Here is a 17560-nt window from a genome sequence, read left to right on the forward strand (position 1 = left end):
ATTTCCTAAATTTCCTAAACTAAATTGCCCTAACCAAAGTTGCACTAAACTAAATTTCCTAGATTTCCTAAACAAAATTTCCCTAGAGAGAGAAGAGAGCAGAGAGAGAGAGAGCAGGGCAGGGGAGAGGAGAGGGAGAGGCTTACGGGGCGGTGGAGAGGGTGGCGGCGTCGAGGGCGGGCGCAGGGGCAAGGGCCGGCGAGGTCGAGGGCGGGCGCAGGGGCGGCGAGGTCGAGGGCGGGTGAGGGAGTCCTGGATTAAGGGGTCCTCGGGCGTCCGACCTGTTGGGCATGGGCCGGACTGATGGGCCGTGAAGATACAAGACAGAAGACTCTCTCCCATGTCCGGATGGGACTCTCCTTGGCGTGGATGGCAAGCCTAGCGTTCGGATATGAAGATTCCTTTATGTGTAACCGACTTTGTACAACCCTAGTCCCCTTAGGTGTCTATATAAACTGGAGGGTTTAGTCCATAGAGGCAGTCATAATCATACAGGCTAGACTTCTAGGGTTTTAGCCATTACGATCTCATGGTAGATCAACTCTTGTAATACTCATATTCATCAAGATCAATCAAGCAAGAAGTAGGGTATTACCTCCATAGAGAGGGCCCAAACCTGGGTAAACATCGTGTCCCCTGTCTCCTGTTACCATCGACCTTAGACGCACAGTTCGGGACCCCCTACTCGAGATCCGCAGATTTTGACACCGACATTGGTGCTTTCATTGAGAGTTCCGCTGCATCGTCACCAGAAGGTTCGATGGCTCCATCAATCATCTACAACAATGCTGCCCTGGGGGATGTTTTCCTCCCCGGCCAGATCTTTGTGTTCGGCGGCTTCGCACTGCGGGCCAACTCGCTTGGCCGTCTAGAGCAGATCGACAGCTACGCCCCTGGTCACCAAATTAGTTTTGGAAACCTAGACTATATCATTATTGCAATTTTATTTGAGGGAGAGGCATAAGCTAACATACTTTCTCTACTTGGATCATATGCACTTACGATTGGAACTCTAGCAAGCATCCGCAACTACTAAAGATCATTAAGGTAAAACCCAACCATAGCATTAAAGTATCAAGTCCCCTTTATCCCATACGCAAACAACCTACTTACTCGGGTCTGTGCTTCTGTCACTCACGCCACCCACCATAAGCAAATCATGAGCATATTGCAAACCCTACAGCGGGGATCCCTCACGCTTGTGCGACACGGAGAGCACCATAGGACATCACCAATAATAAAACATGCAACTCAAACCAATCTTGATCATCAAATAGTCCATAGGACAAAACAAATCTACTCAAACATCATAGGATAGCCATACATCATTGGGAAATAATATATAGCGTTGAGCACCATGTTTAAGTAGAGATTACAACGAGTAAGAGAGAGGTTACACCGCTGCATAGAGGGGGGAAGAGTTGGTGATGATGGCGGTGAAGTTGTTGGTGAAGATTGCGGTGATGATGATGGCCACGGTGGCGTTCCGGCGCCACCGGAAGAGAAGGGGAGAGGGGTCCCCTTCGTCTTCTTCTTCCTTGACCTCCTCCCTAGATGGGAGAAGGGTTTCCCCTCTGGTCCTTGGCCTCCATGGCATGGGAGGGGCGAGAGCCCCTCCGAGATTGGATCTATCTCTCTGTTTCTCTCTGTTTCTGCGTTCCCTTTTGCTGCCCTTTCACCGTTTCGTATATATATGGAGATCCGTAACTCCGATTGGACTGAAACCTTCGCCGTGATTTTCTACCAAAAATTAGCTTTCTTGCGGTCGAAGAACGGCATCAACCACCTTACGGGTGGCCCACGAGGGTGGGGGGCGCGCCCAGGGGGGCAGGCGCGCCCCCCTACCTCGTGGCCACCTCGGGCACTGTCTCACGTGGATTTTTCTTTCAGAATTTTCCAAATATTCCAAAAATAAGCTCCGTCCGTTTTTATCCCGTTTGGATTCCGTTTGATATGGATATTCTGCGAAACATAAAACATGCAACAAACAGGAACTGGCACTGGGCACTGGATCAATATCTTAGTCCCAAAAATAATATAAAAAGTTGCCAAAAGTATATGAAATTTGAATAATATTGGCATGGAACAATAAAAAATTATAGATACGACGGACACGTATCAGAGGGCATCATGATTATTCTTATCAACATATATGGATATTGTCATACGATTTTTTATGCTCAAGTAATAATCTATTCACAATGCAAAGTATAAATCAGAAACTTTATTGAGAACCAACAAACTATAATCTCAGTCATTGAAGCAATTGCAATTTATCATAACATCAGAAAGAGTCTATGTCAGAGCTTTTTAGCAAGTACACATACTCAACTATCATTTAATCTTTCACAATTGCTAACACTCACGCAATACTTCTGGTTATGGAGTTTTAACCGGACACAAAGAAAGATAGGGGCTTATAGTTTCGCCTCCCAACCTTTTACCTCAAGGGTAATGTCAACAATAATAACTCATGCTAACTTACATCTATATATATATCAGGATCTTTCCAACATACTGGGCTTGCCAAAGGATAAAATGTAAAAAGGACGGGTGAAGATCACCGTGACTCTTGCATAAGGTAGAGGATAATAATAAAAGATAATCCCTTCGCAGAGGGAAGCAGAGGTTGCCATGCGCTTTTAGGGTTGGATGCAAAAAATCTTAATGCGAAAGAACGTCACTTTCTATTGCCACTTGTGATATGGACCTTTATTATGCAGTCCGTCGCTTTTATTTCTTCCACATCACAAGATCGTATAAAGCTTATTTCCTCCACACCAATCAATCATACATATTTAGAGAGCAATTTTTATTGCTTGCACCGATGACAACTTACTGGAAGGATCTTACTCAATCCATAGGTAGATATGGTGGACTCTCATGGCAAAACTAGGTTTAAGGGTTTTCGGAAGCACCAGTAGTATCTCTACTTGGTGCAAAGAATTTGGCTAGCATGAGGGGGAAAGGCAAGCTCAACATGTTGGATGATCCATGACAATATACTTTATCTCAGATATAAGAAAACGTAACCCATTACATTGTCTTCCTTGTCCAACATCAACTCTTTAGCATGTCATATTTTAATGAGTGCTCACAATCATAAAAATGTCCAAGATAGTATATTTATATGTGAAACCTCTCTTTCTTTATCTTATTAATTGCAACGATGACCAAAACTATGTTTATCAACTCTCAACAATTTTTTAATCATCATACTCTTTCTATGTGAAGTCATTACTTTCCATAAGATCAATATGATCTCTTTGTTTCTTTTTATTCTCTTCCCTTTTCTTTATTCACTCAAGATCATGGTAAAATAGTCAAGCCCTTGACTCAACACTAATCTTTATTATATAGCTCACGGACTCGATTACATAAAGGGATCATAAAGCAAAACTCAAGACTAGATCATACTAAAACTTTTATTCTACTAGATCAAGATAATACTAATAGGATCGAACTAAGAAAAACGGTAAAGATAGGAGTGTGATGGTGATACGATACCGGGGCACCTCCCCCAGGCTTGGCAGTTGCCAAGGGGAGTGCCCATACCCATGTGATTATGTCTCCTTTGCTGGTGAAGAAGGTGGAGGTGATGATGGATAGTCGCACATCGAGCGTAAGAGGTCCTCCAACTTGCGGATAATGCCCTTGAGTGCAACGATATGCTCCTTCAACAAAATATTTTCACGTGTGAGATACTTGTTTTGTATACGAGCTAACTCAATCATCTTGAAAGCTTCGATCTCAGTTGGGGTAAGAAGATTGTGATCAAGTTGAAGGGTGTCTTCTGCTGTCGGAGCTTGGTCCTCCGTAGCCTTCTTGATCCCTTGATCCTTGTTGATCTCCATGGGTTCTTCCCTCTTCAGCTCTATCTTCATTAGCCAAGCGTCGTTGTCACCATTGTTGGAGGAGGGAGACGACATGATGCCTGGCCTTGACAACCCTGACAAAAAACAGCTCGAAACAAGAACAGAGGATATTTGCGTGATACAGGAGTCAAAACCTTCGGGAGATTAAATAATGAATTTTTACCGACCAAAATACGTATCTGCAAGAAAACGGAGTCCGAAGAGCGCACGGGGTGCCCACGAGGCTGGGGGCGCACCCAGGGGGTAGGGCGCGCCCTCCACCCTCGTGGAGGCCTCGTGTCCTCCCCGGACTGCTTCTTATTTTTCTATTTTTCTAAAATTGCAAAACGGAGAAAAATTGCCATTAGAACTGTTTTGGAGTCGGTTTACTTACCGTACCACATACCTATTCCTATTCGGAGTCTGAAACGTTCCGGAAAGTGTCCCTTATGTATTCCTCCGGGGTTACGGTTTCAATAACATTGGTTTCAACATTTATAGGATACCTGAGATATAATGTTTGATTCTTTGACCGTTCACCACCTTCGGATTTGTGCCTTCGAAGTTGTTGATTTTTATGGCACCGGAACGATAGACCTCCTCGTTAACGTAAGGACCTTCCCATTTAGAGAGAAGTTTTCCTGCAAAAAATCTTAAACGAGAGTTATATAGCAATACATAATCACCTACATTAAACTCACGCTTTTGTATCCTTTTGTCATGCCATCTTTTAACTTTTTCTTTAAACAACTTGGCATTTTCATAGGCTTGGGTTCTCCATTCCTCAGGTGAGCTAATGTAAAATAACCTCTTCTCACCGGCAAGTTTGAAATCATAATTGAGTTCTTTAATAGCCCAATATGCCTTGTGTTCTAGTTCGAGAGGTAAGTGACATGCTTTTCCATATACCATTTTATACGGAGACATTCCCATAGGATTTTTATATGCAGTTCTATAGGCCCATAATGCATCATCAAGTTTCTTGGACCAATTCTTTCTAGATCTATTAACAGTCTTTTGCAAAATTAATTTGAGCTCTCTATTACTCAATTCTACTTGACCACTAGACTGTGGGTGATAAGGGGACGCAATTCTATGATTAACATCATACTTAGCAAGCATTTTATGGAAAGCACCATGAATAAAATGTGAACCACCATCAGTCATTAAATATCTAGGGACTCCAAACCTCGGAAAAATAACTTCTTTAAGCATCTTAATAGAGGTGTTATGATCAGCACTACTAGTTGGAATAGCTTCTACCCACTTAGTAACGTAATCAACATCAACTAAAATATGTGTATATCCATTAGAGGCAGGAAAAGGTCCCATATAATCAAAGCCCCAAACATCAAATGGTTCAATAACAAGTGAATAATTCATAGGCATTTCTTGACATCTACTGATATTACCGATTCTTTGACATTCATCACAAGATAAGACAAACTTACGGGCGTCCTTGAAGAGAGTAGGCCAATAAAAACCGGATTGCAATACTTTATGTGCAGTTCTATCTCCAGCGTGGTGTCCTCCATAAGCTTCGGAGTGACACTTGCGTAGGATCTGTTCCTGTTCATGCTCAGGTACACAACGTCTAATAACACCATCTACTCCTTCTTTATAAAGATGTGGGTCATCCCAAAAGTAATGCCTCAAATCATAGAAAAACCTTTTCTTTTGCTGGTATGTGAAACTAGGTGGTATAAATTTAGCAACAACGTAATTAGCATAATCAGCATACCATGGAGCAGTATGAGAAGCATTTATGACATTTAATTGTTCATCAGGAAAGCTATCATCAATAGGTAGTGGGTCATCAAGAACATTCTCTAATCTAGACAAGTTGTCTGCAACGGGGTTCTCAGCTCCCTTTCTATCAATAATATGCAAATCAAATTCTTGTAGCAGGAGAAAGCATCTAATAATTCTAGGTTTAGCATCTTTCTTTTCCATAAGATATTTAATAGCAGCATGATCCGTGTGAATAGTTACTTTAGAATCAACAATATAAGGTCTAAACTTATCACAAGCAAATACAACTGCTAAAAATTCTTTTTCAGTAGTAGCATAATTTCTCTGAGCATTGTCTAGAGTTTTACTAGCATATTGAATAACATTTAATTTTTTATCAACTCTTTGCCCTAGAACAGCACCTACAGCATAATCACTAGAATCACACATGATTTCAAAAGGTAAATTCCAATCAGGTGGCTGAACAATAGGTGCAGAGATCAATGCTTTCTTAAGTATTTCGAATGCTTCTACACAATCATCATCAAAGACAAATGGTGTATCTTTTTGTAATAAATTAGTTAGAGGCCAGGAAATTTTTGAGAAGTCCTTAATGAACCTCCTATAAAAACCCGCATGACCAAGGAAACTTATTACGATGTCCTTGGGACATGGCATCTTTTCAATAGCATCAACCTTGGCTTTATCAACTTCAATACCTCTTTCAGAAACTTTATGTCCCAAGACAATACCTTCATTAACCATAAACTGGCACTTCTCCCAATTCAAGACAAGGTTAGTTTCTTCGCATCTCTGCAAAACTCGATCAAGGTTGCTCAAGCAATCATCAAAAGAGGATCCATAAACGGAGAAATCATCCATGAAAACCTCACATATCTTTTCACAAAAGTCAGAGAATATAGCCATCATGCATCTTTGGAAGGTAGCAGGTGCATTACATAAACCAAAAGGCATACGTCTATAAGCAAAAGTACCGAAAGGGCAAGTGAAAGTGGTCTTTGATTGATCATCAGCTGACACAGGTATTTGAGAGAAACCACCCCGTGGCCGCGACAGAGCGGCTAATGATTGCGCACATAAGTCAGCACACGATTTACGTGAGGACTTGCACCAGAAAGCCGGTATGACCAGGTCCATCCACGGATCTAGGAAGCGCGCTCCGGCACAGAATCAAAACCGAACACTACAACCGTGAGAATGCCATAACACATCCAAATACAGGGGTGCCGCGCACCCCCTATGCTTCACCGATGAGGTGCTGGATCACGAATTTCCAGAGGGATTCAAACCCGTGAACATAGAGGCATACGACGGAACGACAGACCCGGAGGTCTGGATTGAGGACTTTATCCTTCATATCCACATGGCTCGCGGAGATGATCTCCACACCATCAAATACTTGCCCCTCAAGTTGAAAGGACCAGCTTGACACTGGCTGAAGAGCCTCCCCGAAAACTCAATTGGAAGTTGGGAAGAGCTTGAGGATGCTTTTAGGGCTAATTTTCAAGGGACCTATGTCCGACCTCCGGATGCAGACGATTTAAGTCATATAATTCAACAGCCCGGAGAGTCCGCCCGAAAACTTTGGAATAGATTCCTCACTAAGAAGAATCAAATTGTCGACTGCCCGGGCGCTGAAGCCTTAGTGGCTTTCAAACACAGTGTCCGGGACGAATGGCTCGCCAGACACCTCGGCCAGGAAAAACCGAGGTAAATGGCAGCCCTAACAAGCCTTATGACCCGCTTTTGCGCGGGCGAAGATAGTTGGCTGGCCCGTAGCGGCAGTAGCGACCCAGGCACATCCGAAGTCAGGGATGGCAATGGAGAACCACGGTGCAATAAAAGCAAGCGTCGAAACAATGAGGACAGCCCACACAACACGGTGGTAAATGCCGGATTCAGGGGCTCTCGACCCGGTCAACGGAAAAAGCCATTCAAAGGCAGCAGAGATGGACCGTCCAGCCTAAACAAGATTCTAGACAGATTATGTCAGATTCATGGCACCTCCGACAAACCTGCAAATCACACCAATAGAGAATGCTGGGTCTTCAAGCAGGCCGGCAAGCTAAACGCCGAACACAAGGGGAGGGAGACACCAAGTGAAGATGAGGATGAGCCTCGCCAGCAAAATACTAGGGGACATAAAAAATTCCCACCAGAGGTCAAAACTGTGAACATGATTCACGTAACGAAGTGGAGGAGCAAACGCGCTATAACACCCACAATGCGGCTATATCTCCCACGTGTCGAGGCACGACTTAGAGGCATAACCGCATTGTAGGTTTTGTCACAAGAAGGGTCATCTTCACACAATCCCATGTAATGAACAAGAATGGGATAAAGAGAGTTGGCTTACAATCGCCACTTCACACAATACATAAATTAATTCATACATCATCCAAATCCACACATAGACCGACTACAGTCAAATCCAAATGAAAACAAGATAACCCCAAATGCTAGATCCCCGATCGTTCCCAACTGGGCACCACTACTGATCAACAGGAAAACGAAACATAGTAACGACCACGGTCCTCGTCGAACTCCCACTTGAGCTCGGTTGCGTCACCTGCACTGGTATCATCGGCACCTGCAACTGTTTTGGTCGAATCTGTGAGTCACGAGGACTCAGCAATCTCACACCCGCGAGATCAAGACTATTTAAGCTTGTAGGTAGGAAAGGGGTAATATGGTGGAGCTGCGGCAAGCACTAAGCATATATGGTGGCTAACATACGCAAATGAGAGCGAGAAGAGAAGCAACGCATCGGTCGAGAAGCTAGAAGTGATCAAGAAGTGATCCTGAAACTACTTACGTTCATACATAACTCAAACCGTGTTCACTTCCCGGACTCCACCGAGAAGAGACCATCATGGCTACACACGCGATTGATGCATTTTAATTAAGACAAGTGTCAAGTTCTCTACAACCGGACATTAACAAATTCCCATCTGCCTCATAACTGCGGGTACGGCTTTCGAAAGAGAATACCCTGCAGGGGTGTCCCAACTTAGCCCATTATAAGCTCTCATGGTCAACGAAGGATATTCCTTCTCCCGGGAAGACCCGATCAGTCTCGGAATCCCGGTTTACAAGACATTTCGACAACGTTAAAACAAGACCAGCAAAGCCGCCCGATGTGCCGACAAATCCCGATAGGAGCTGCACATATCTCGTTCTCAGGGCACACCAGATGAAACTAGCTACAAGTAAAACCAGCCCTCAAGTTTTCCCAAGGTGGCCCCGCAGGCAGCTCGGTTCGGACCAACACTCGAAGGAGCACTGGCCCGGGGGGGGGGGTCTAAAATAAAGATGACCCTCGGGCTCGCGAAAACCCAAGGGAAAAAGGCTTAGGTGGCAAATGGTAAAACCAAGGTTGGGCCTTGCTGGAGGAGTTTTAACCAAAGCGAACTGTCAAGGGGGTCCCATAAATCACCCAACTGCGTTAGGAACGCAAAATCAAGGAACATAACACCGGTATGACGGAAACTAGGGCGGCAAGAGTGGAACAAAACACCAGGCATAAGGCCGAGCCTTCCACCCTTTACCAAGTATATAGATGCATTAATAAATAAGAGATATTGTGATATCCCAAAATATACATGTTCCAGCATGGAACCAACTTCATCTTCACCTGCAACTAGCAATGCTATAAGAAGGGCTGAGAAGCGGTAACTTAGCCAAACAACGGTTTGCTAAGAAAGGATGGTTAGAGGCTTGACATGGCAAGATGGGAGGCATGATTAACAAGTGGTAGGTAGCGCAAGCATAGCGATAGAGCGAACAACTAGCAAAGCAAAGATAGAAGTGATTTCGAGGGTATGGTCATCTTGCCTGAAATCCCGCAAGGAAGAAGAACGAGTCCATGAAGAAGACAAACGGACGTAGTCGAACGAATCCTCACAACTCCGGAACGAAGCCGAAGCTAACGAGAGAAGCAACCCGGAAAGAAACAAACAACATAGTCAACACACAAGCATAAGCATGACATTATGCACAAGCAAGTATGATGCATGTCTGATTTAATGATTCATGGCATGGCAAAGTGCAACAAACAATACTACAAATTAAGTGGAGCTCAATATGCAACGAGTTGCATATTGACGAAACACCACATTCGAATTATTTAGTTCTCATGTTTATATACCCAACAATATTAAATGTTGATTAACATGGCAAGAGGTGAAGCATAAGTAAACTAACTATTTAGGCAAGTTTAAATGAGGTCGGAACAACAAACAACAATTCCGAAAAAAACCCATGTGCATAATTTGAGTTTGGTACTGTTCTGCCTATTACATAATTTTAGAGTTGTCAAACATGCAAAGTAAGTGCACCAAGTTAAACTAGGCATTTTTCCACCCATTTACATATGTAGTTTATTTAATTCAGAGAAACGGTTATTTAGTTATGAAATAAATCATTTTAGCATGGCATTTATGCAAATTTAATCAAACAACATTTTTAACATGGATGAAAGCAGCAGATTATGAAACTAGATGAAAAACTAAGCATTTTTCATATATAAATTATTTACATATGATGCATGGTTGTGGAGTTATTAAATGCATGAACATGAGGGACTTTTCTATAAAACAGCAGTTCCTGGATAATTAGCAAAATTCGCAGGGCACAGAAAAAAACAACTATGGGATGAATCTGGAACAGGGCAGGCGCTGGGGGCAGCTCACCCATGGGCTGAGGCCCAGTCGGTGGAGAGGATGCAGGCCGGCTGACTTGAGGCCGAGCGGCCCTGATGGAGTTGGGCCAAGGGCGCGGCTTGGCTGGCGGGCCACGTGGAGGACGACGGGTCAATGGGCACGGGCGAATCGAGCAGGAGGAAGCGCTCATTCGTCTCGCACGAGGAAGCAGGCGGCAACAGAACTTGCAGGGCGAAGCAGAGGCGCGACGCGGCGGGACTTGGCGCGGATCCACGGCGTAGGGCAGAGGTTTACTTGGGGCTCCGGCGCAAGGAACTTGAGGCGCAGGGGGGCGAGCTCGAGCAGATCCGGTCGGGTACGTGGCCTTGGTGGAGAGGTTCCGCGTGGGTACGACGGGGATGGCCATCAGCGACGAACCCCAAGGGCGGCGGTGCTGCAATTTCTCCATGGCCTCAACGTGGTTCCCTGTGAGAGAGGCAGAGGCATGAGAGAGAGAGAGAAGGGGGGAACATGACGGGGAGGAAGAGGCGTAAGAGAAGGCAGGGTCAGGGCGGTGCTCATCTGAGGTGGCGACGGCGAGGTTGTTGTTGCTGCTGCTAGGACGGCAGGGGCACAAGGCCATGGGCGCTCGTGTTCGTGGAGGCAGGGGAGCTTGGAGCCCTAGGTCTGGATCAAGGGATCGGCGCTGGATCGATGGATGGAGCTGCTGGCTAGATGGGTGGATCGAAGAGAGGCCGGGGTCGGGGAGACGGAGCTCGGGCTCCTGTTGGTGGGCCGAGGAAAACAAGGAGAAGGGGATCCCGAGGTGGGATTTGAGTGCGGCGGCGGCGATGGGGACAAACCTCCTAGAAATTAGGGTTGGGATGATTTGGTAGGTGATGGTCTTATATATAGAAGTGGATTTTTAGGTAGGGGTATTTGGTCCCTCCGATTTTAATCGGACGGTCGAGAAATAAATAGATAGGTGTGACACCCAAAATTTTGGCCTTGTTTTTTTTATTTATTAAAATGTTGCCAGGAAATAAAACTTTTCCATTTGTCCAGTTTTACCTTTTATGATTTTTGGATTTTTGCTTCAAGTGGGAAAAAACCTTCAAAGAGTATTTTTGGACTTGTGTGCCCTCTTTATAAAATCAATCCTTTATCAGTGGATTTATTTGCATAATTATTTTTCATGAGTTTTAATTCTTTTAAAATGATCTTTCATAAATTTGGAGCTCCTTTTTGCACTGCAACCATTTGATAAATGCTTCTAAAAATTTCACCAAAAATTTGGGGATGTCATGTGAGTTTTCCCCATCACTTTTATGCAAAAACTTTTTTTTGGTCATTGGAGATTTTGAGCTCCACATCAATTTTTCAAATCTGGTCCAGTAGGTATTTTGCACTACAACCCATTTAAATATTTCTTTAAAATTTCTTCCAAGGGTTTGAAAATGTCAATGGATGCATACAATTCATCTTCAAGCAAAAACCCAGTAATGTTCTTTGAAAAATTTAAGTGAATCATCTTCATTTCCATTCTGGTCCAGTTTGGTGATTTGTACTGCAACCCATTTTTATTTTGCTCTAATACCTTTGAGCTTTTTCCTACCTATAGTCCTCCCTACCAAACTCTTAAGTCCAGGAGATTGGACCCTTTGGCATATTTTTGGTGCATGCAATGTCAGCCTTTAGTTTCTGCCCAAAACTGGTTTTCTAAAATTCTTGCACTATCAACTTTCCGTTTTTGCCAAACTAATCTTACCACCATCTCCTGCATCTAAAGAGACACTGATCTGGAGATTTTGGCCACTCCAAGAGTTGCCGAAGTGCATATGACATTCTGTCGAACACCTGGTGTGCACAGTCATTTTTGGCAAGCTCTCGGGTTTGCATTGTGGACTTGAACCCCTGACCTACCCACCTTGTCCACTGAGTGCCTTGTTACCACTACCTCCATCCTGTGCAGTGCCAGCTCCACCCTCGAGCTCTAGAGCGCGCTGGCATTTCGTCGAGCAGGTGTCGTGCGTGCTCTGGGCGCGCCCAAAGCGCACGTTTTGCACGCGCGCGCACTATGCCGACACGCCGCACTGCCGCCCTCGTCGCGTCCCATCTCTGACCCGTGCTCGCCTGCTGAACCCCGCCAGGCACTCGCCATCTCTCCAGTACCTTCCAAGCTCCCCCTGGCACTCTGCAGCGCCGCCTTGGCAGCACGCCGGCGTCGGCAGCGGATTCCGCCGCGGGCGGCGCCGCCCAAACCACCAGCGCATGCCAGCTGCCCCGGAGCACAGGCCGTGCTTATCCTCCCGCTCGTCGGAACGCGTTCGTCGCCGCCACGATACCCTGCAACTACAGGAAAGTGGTCGCCGGCGATCTTATCTTCTGCCGCCGCGGAGCCAGCCTCGTCACGTTATAAAAGGGAACCCCGAGCTCGTTCAAGGCTTCAGGCGACATCAGACACTCCCCGTAGACCTTCCCACACAGTAGATCGACCCGTAGTGGCCATCTTCCTCAACTCCGGCAAGTTCGGTCGCCGCCGCAATCCAGTGTCGTTCGTCGCAGCCAAGCCCTCCCCCACCAATCGAACACCACCAGTCGCTCCCTCTGGTCCTTGCGTAGCTTTTCTCCGCCGCGGAGCTCGCCGCCGGCGATTCCTTCCACCTCCGACGACCCATCAACCACCCAAAGGACCGCCTCGGTCTAGCCGTTCCATCCCCGCCCTTGGATGCCCGTGAGGCGCTACCGTTCGTCGACGGCGATCGCCGGAGCCCCGCTCCCGTCGGGCAGAAGAGAGGAGAAGGAGGGAAGAAACGGTCAAACCTGACCAGTGGGCCCTCTGGACCCACTGTCAGTGACCCGCGCGACCGCTCCCTCTATTTAAGTGAAGGCGCAATCTCCCGAGTGCGTCTCCTCTACTGCGAAAGCGTATTTTCTTCTGAATCGTTTTCTTTTCTGGTTTTATTTAAAAACAAAGATTTGACCAAACATTGACTGGCTATAACTTTTAAAATAAAACTCCAAATGAGTTGATTCTTTTTCCTACCTCCCTCAATTTTCATCTAGTTTATTTTAAGATTTATTTCAAAAATATTTGAGACAACTTTTGGTACTGTGTTTGAAATATTTGTTATTTGTATATTTGCAAAATAGGATTTTGGAGGAAAAGGGAAGCTTCCAAAAAGTGCATCCTATGCATACTCTTGAAGGCAAGCATTTCTGAACTCTGGCATAATATTTTGTTGTGGTGTTTGGATGCGATCACAACACCTTTTGACTTGGAGTATGTGATAGCTTTATGTATCGATATGGTCTCGTGCAGGAATGCACTTTGGAGTTGTTTTGTGGTCAGCAATGGATACACTAGTGATTTGGGTCATCCTCGTGAGCTTCTCTTGCACACCGGTAGGAAGCCGGGAAAGTCGTGGTCTTGGGTAGACACGAGCTTGTCCCTAATCCCTCGTCGAGACGAGTATGCCCGGCATAGCATGGTGAGGCTCGAGGAGTGGTGATTTATTTCACTAGTGGTAATATTGTTGGTGGACACTTGGACCACCTGAGTCGGTTGTAGACCGAGTCTTGATCAATAGCTTCCTTCTTTGTCGGTACCACCACTTGTCCCTGCAGGGGACAGGGTATGGTTCAGTAGGTTGTCAACCCCTTTCCAAAGCACACACCGTACAGAGAGGCCGTGATGAGGGTCCCATGGCCATGGATTAAAGCCAGTCATCCGGTCCGGGGGCATGGGTGTTTTGGTTGTAGCCGAAGGGGTAGCTCCCCAGTTTGCGCGCGGTATAAATTTTGTGATCCCATGCTACGTCGAGGTTGTAGCCTCCCCACTTAGAGTTTTGCTTGGCAGGTGTCGTGGGTGATTCCAGACACTGGTGAGTTAAGCTGGTGTGTGCAGGTCAGGCGTGTTTTCAATCAAAAGACCGTAGACGGAATTAGTCCCAAGGGACTGAGTAATCCCGTTACTCGTGGAAAAGGGTACTCCCTCTGCAGAGGATATATCCTGTTGGATAGTCATGTCCTTGAGTAAAAACCACAGTCTGAGTTGAGTCTCAGTAACGGTATTCGGATGGAGAACGATTTAACTAGAACTCAGTAACGGTATTCGGATGGAGAACGATTTAACTAGAACTCAGTAACGGTATTCGGATGGAGAACGATTTAACTGGAACGTAGTAACGGTATTCGGATGGAGATACGGCCTGACTAAATTATCGGTTTTTTGGATGGAGAAACGACTGTACTATATATTGTTTATGATTGTGGCACATGTGGATTTTGATCCTTATTTATTTTTGGACTAACCATTTATATTACGTATATTATTGAGTATCCCTGGGATGGTTCTACCTCCTGGATATTCACTGTGATTATTCTCTTATAAGCCCTTTATGTGGTGTCGCCCCGACGCCCGACTGCGGCATTATTATTTCTGTATTTTCCGCTCGAGGATTCATTCAGACACTCGTTTGGCACCAGTATTACTATTCTGCATTTTCCGCTCGAGGAGTCATTCAGACACTCGTTTGGCACCAGTATTACTATTCTGCATTTTCCGCTCGAGGAGTCATTCAGACACTCGTTTGGCACCAGTATTACTATTCTGCATTTTCCGCTCGAGGAGTCATTCAGACACTCGTTTGGCACCCAGTATTTTGTTTTGGTATATTTTTAACCATATGTGTGCATCTTGGTCTTTCGTATATTTTGTGACAGACGTGTGATCATCTAATTAACCCGGAGCATGTTTGATATATTATACCCATGTTCTTAATGTTTGCGAGTACATTCAAACGTACTCACTGGCTTGTCCCTGGCTATTGTCTTGGCCAGATTCCTTGCTTGGAGATAAGCATCGCGGTGACAACCTCGGAACCTACGCGTTGACGTTTGCAGCCTCGCGAAGATAGGAGTTATCCTGGTCAGCTGTTCTTGTGGGAAATGGAGTCCCATAGACGTAGATGTATCCAACCGCTTCCGCCCTCAACCAATAGTAACCAAGTGTTGTACTCCTAAGCCTAAATGGTCTTGTACTACATACTTTTGTACTTCCTTGGAATTCTTGTATCAAGTTGGTACCTCATCAGCTAACAGTAATCCTGGGGCTGATGAGCGCACAGGCCGTTTTTCTGGGAATTTATATCCCAAAAATCCGGTCGTGACAGACTTGGTATCAGAGCCAGGCTGACCATTGGCTAATCCTATCCTAGCCAGGTCAATAAACCTAGGTTAACCCAAACCACCAGACCTTAGCCTAACCCCGGTCAAGCTTCCCGCGTAAGGTAGCCCCACAGTGACCCGACGCCCTTTTCGGCGGACGGTGCCCAACCTATCAGCCTAGCCCGCCGATCACGCGCCAGTGACCGACACCCAACCCGTCTCTATCGCAAGCGTGCGGAGGAAGACTCCATCCCCTTTCCCTATAAAAGAGCACGCTAGCTCAATCACAACACAACCTCTTTCCCCCAAACCGAGCCACGATGCCTGGCCCCATTGTTCACAATGAGACCACAGCGACCAACCTTGGAGGTTTTGTGACCGTGCTCGCAAACCTCACCCGCCGTGCCTATGCGTTAGAAGAGCCTCCTGAGTATGTTGTGTACCAGGGACCCATGTACGGTGAGAGCCGTCAGTACTGGGCCACTGTGCACATCTACGGTAGGGGTCTATCGCCAGAGCGCCCCTACAGGTTCACGGGAAGGACAACTTCCTTCGAGCCGCAAGCCATCCAACTGGCAGCCCGCGAAGCTATAGTTCAACTCCGGCACCTGTCGCCCAGAGTTAACTGTCGCTCGTTCTACTACTACCCCAGTCGTGACGGGTATGGTAGGCCGCCCCAAGTTGCCAACGGAGACCACGAGACGGATCCTGCGCTGTTGCATCTGGTGCGCTATGTAAGCGCACTAGAGCAACTGTTCGACCAAGTTACTCTTGATCTGATCGCAGCTCGTGGAGAGCTGGTTCGCCGAGCCCCGGCGAGGAGAGAAGCGGAGCCCGACACCGACAACCTAGTTGTGCTGTTCGGACACCCGATCGATCCCTTGAGGTCTGCGCCAGCCATCAACCAGAGCACTTTGGTGACCCTAGAAGCGCTTCGTCGCCTTTTGGAAACCCATTCCGACGGGATTTGGGCCAACAACCCCCGGGATGGTCATCACCATTTCCCCGACCCTGCAGCACCTCAGCCTCAACCAGCAAATCCCGACGGTGAGAACCGTGGAGAAGCATCGGCGTCCGCAAGGCCAGCCCACTTAGACATTAACGAAGTAGACTAAGTCGCTCAAAGTTGTATCGAGCCTTAGTTTTCCTACGCTTTGTAATGTGTGGCCTTGTATCGCTTTTGTTGCATGCTGTCTGTTTGAGCGCTCTTTTTTTGGAGTAGTAGCTATGCATGTGTACATTGGCGTACAGTTGCATTTTTATATTTCGGGCACAGCTGCCAAGACCAACCCCGTCAGCGCCCAGAGTAATGCGTCACCTTTATGTGATGTGTATATCTATGGCTTTGACCCGAGTACAGGATCGGCAGTCAGTTACCCTTCACCTCGGTAGATATCCCAGCCCCGGTGCTATATAAAGGCCACTTCGTGACCTTGCCGAGCACCCCTCACCTTTGTGCGCAGCACCCACAACCTTTCCTTGCCATGTCGACCCCCAGTATTTATCTGAGAACCCCAGACGCGACCCCGGGCAGTTTTGTCAAGTTATTGTGGGACTTTACCTGCAGTACTATGAGTGCCACCCATCCACCCCAGTACGAGTTACTCAAATCGAGGATCACTCCTTCCACCTCGAAATATTGGGCAGTGGTGCACATCCCTCCCGCCTACCCAAACCAAGACCCAACGGAAGTCTCCTTCGTGGGGAAATCCATGCCGACTCCGCATATGGCTATAGAAGCTGCTGCGTACGAGGCGCTCGCTCGTCTTCGATTCACAGTGCCCTATGCCAGTGAGCGAGCGTACTATTATTTTCCGAGCCGTGCAGCACCCGGAGAAGTTGCATCTTTTCCCGGTGGGCGCATTGAGCGAGGGTACTGGCCAACCTTGCCCAGTACGTCATCGCTCAGGAGCGTTTAACTCAGCGAGTAATGGGTTATCTCCAGAGCCTCGCTGATTTAAATCCTCGGATCGCTATTGGCAGACCACTGAGGCCCGACCAAGAAGGGCGCATTCATCGACTGGTCAACCCGCTTCCCCCGATAGAAGAGGAGTGTGCCCCAGTGCCAGAGGCATTCTCTCAGGACCCTGTCTTTTTACCGTTTTCCATGTAAACGCCTCCGATGTATTTATTGTCCCAGTACGT

The sequence above is a fragment of the Aegilops tauschii genome, chromosome 5 (assembly GCF_002575655.3).
Source record: "Aegilops tauschii subsp. strangulata cultivar AL8/78 chromosome 5, Aet v6.0, whole genome shotgun sequence".
Classification (NCBI taxonomy): domain Eukaryota; kingdom Viridiplantae; phylum Streptophyta; class Magnoliopsida; order Poales; family Poaceae; genus Aegilops; species Aegilops tauschii.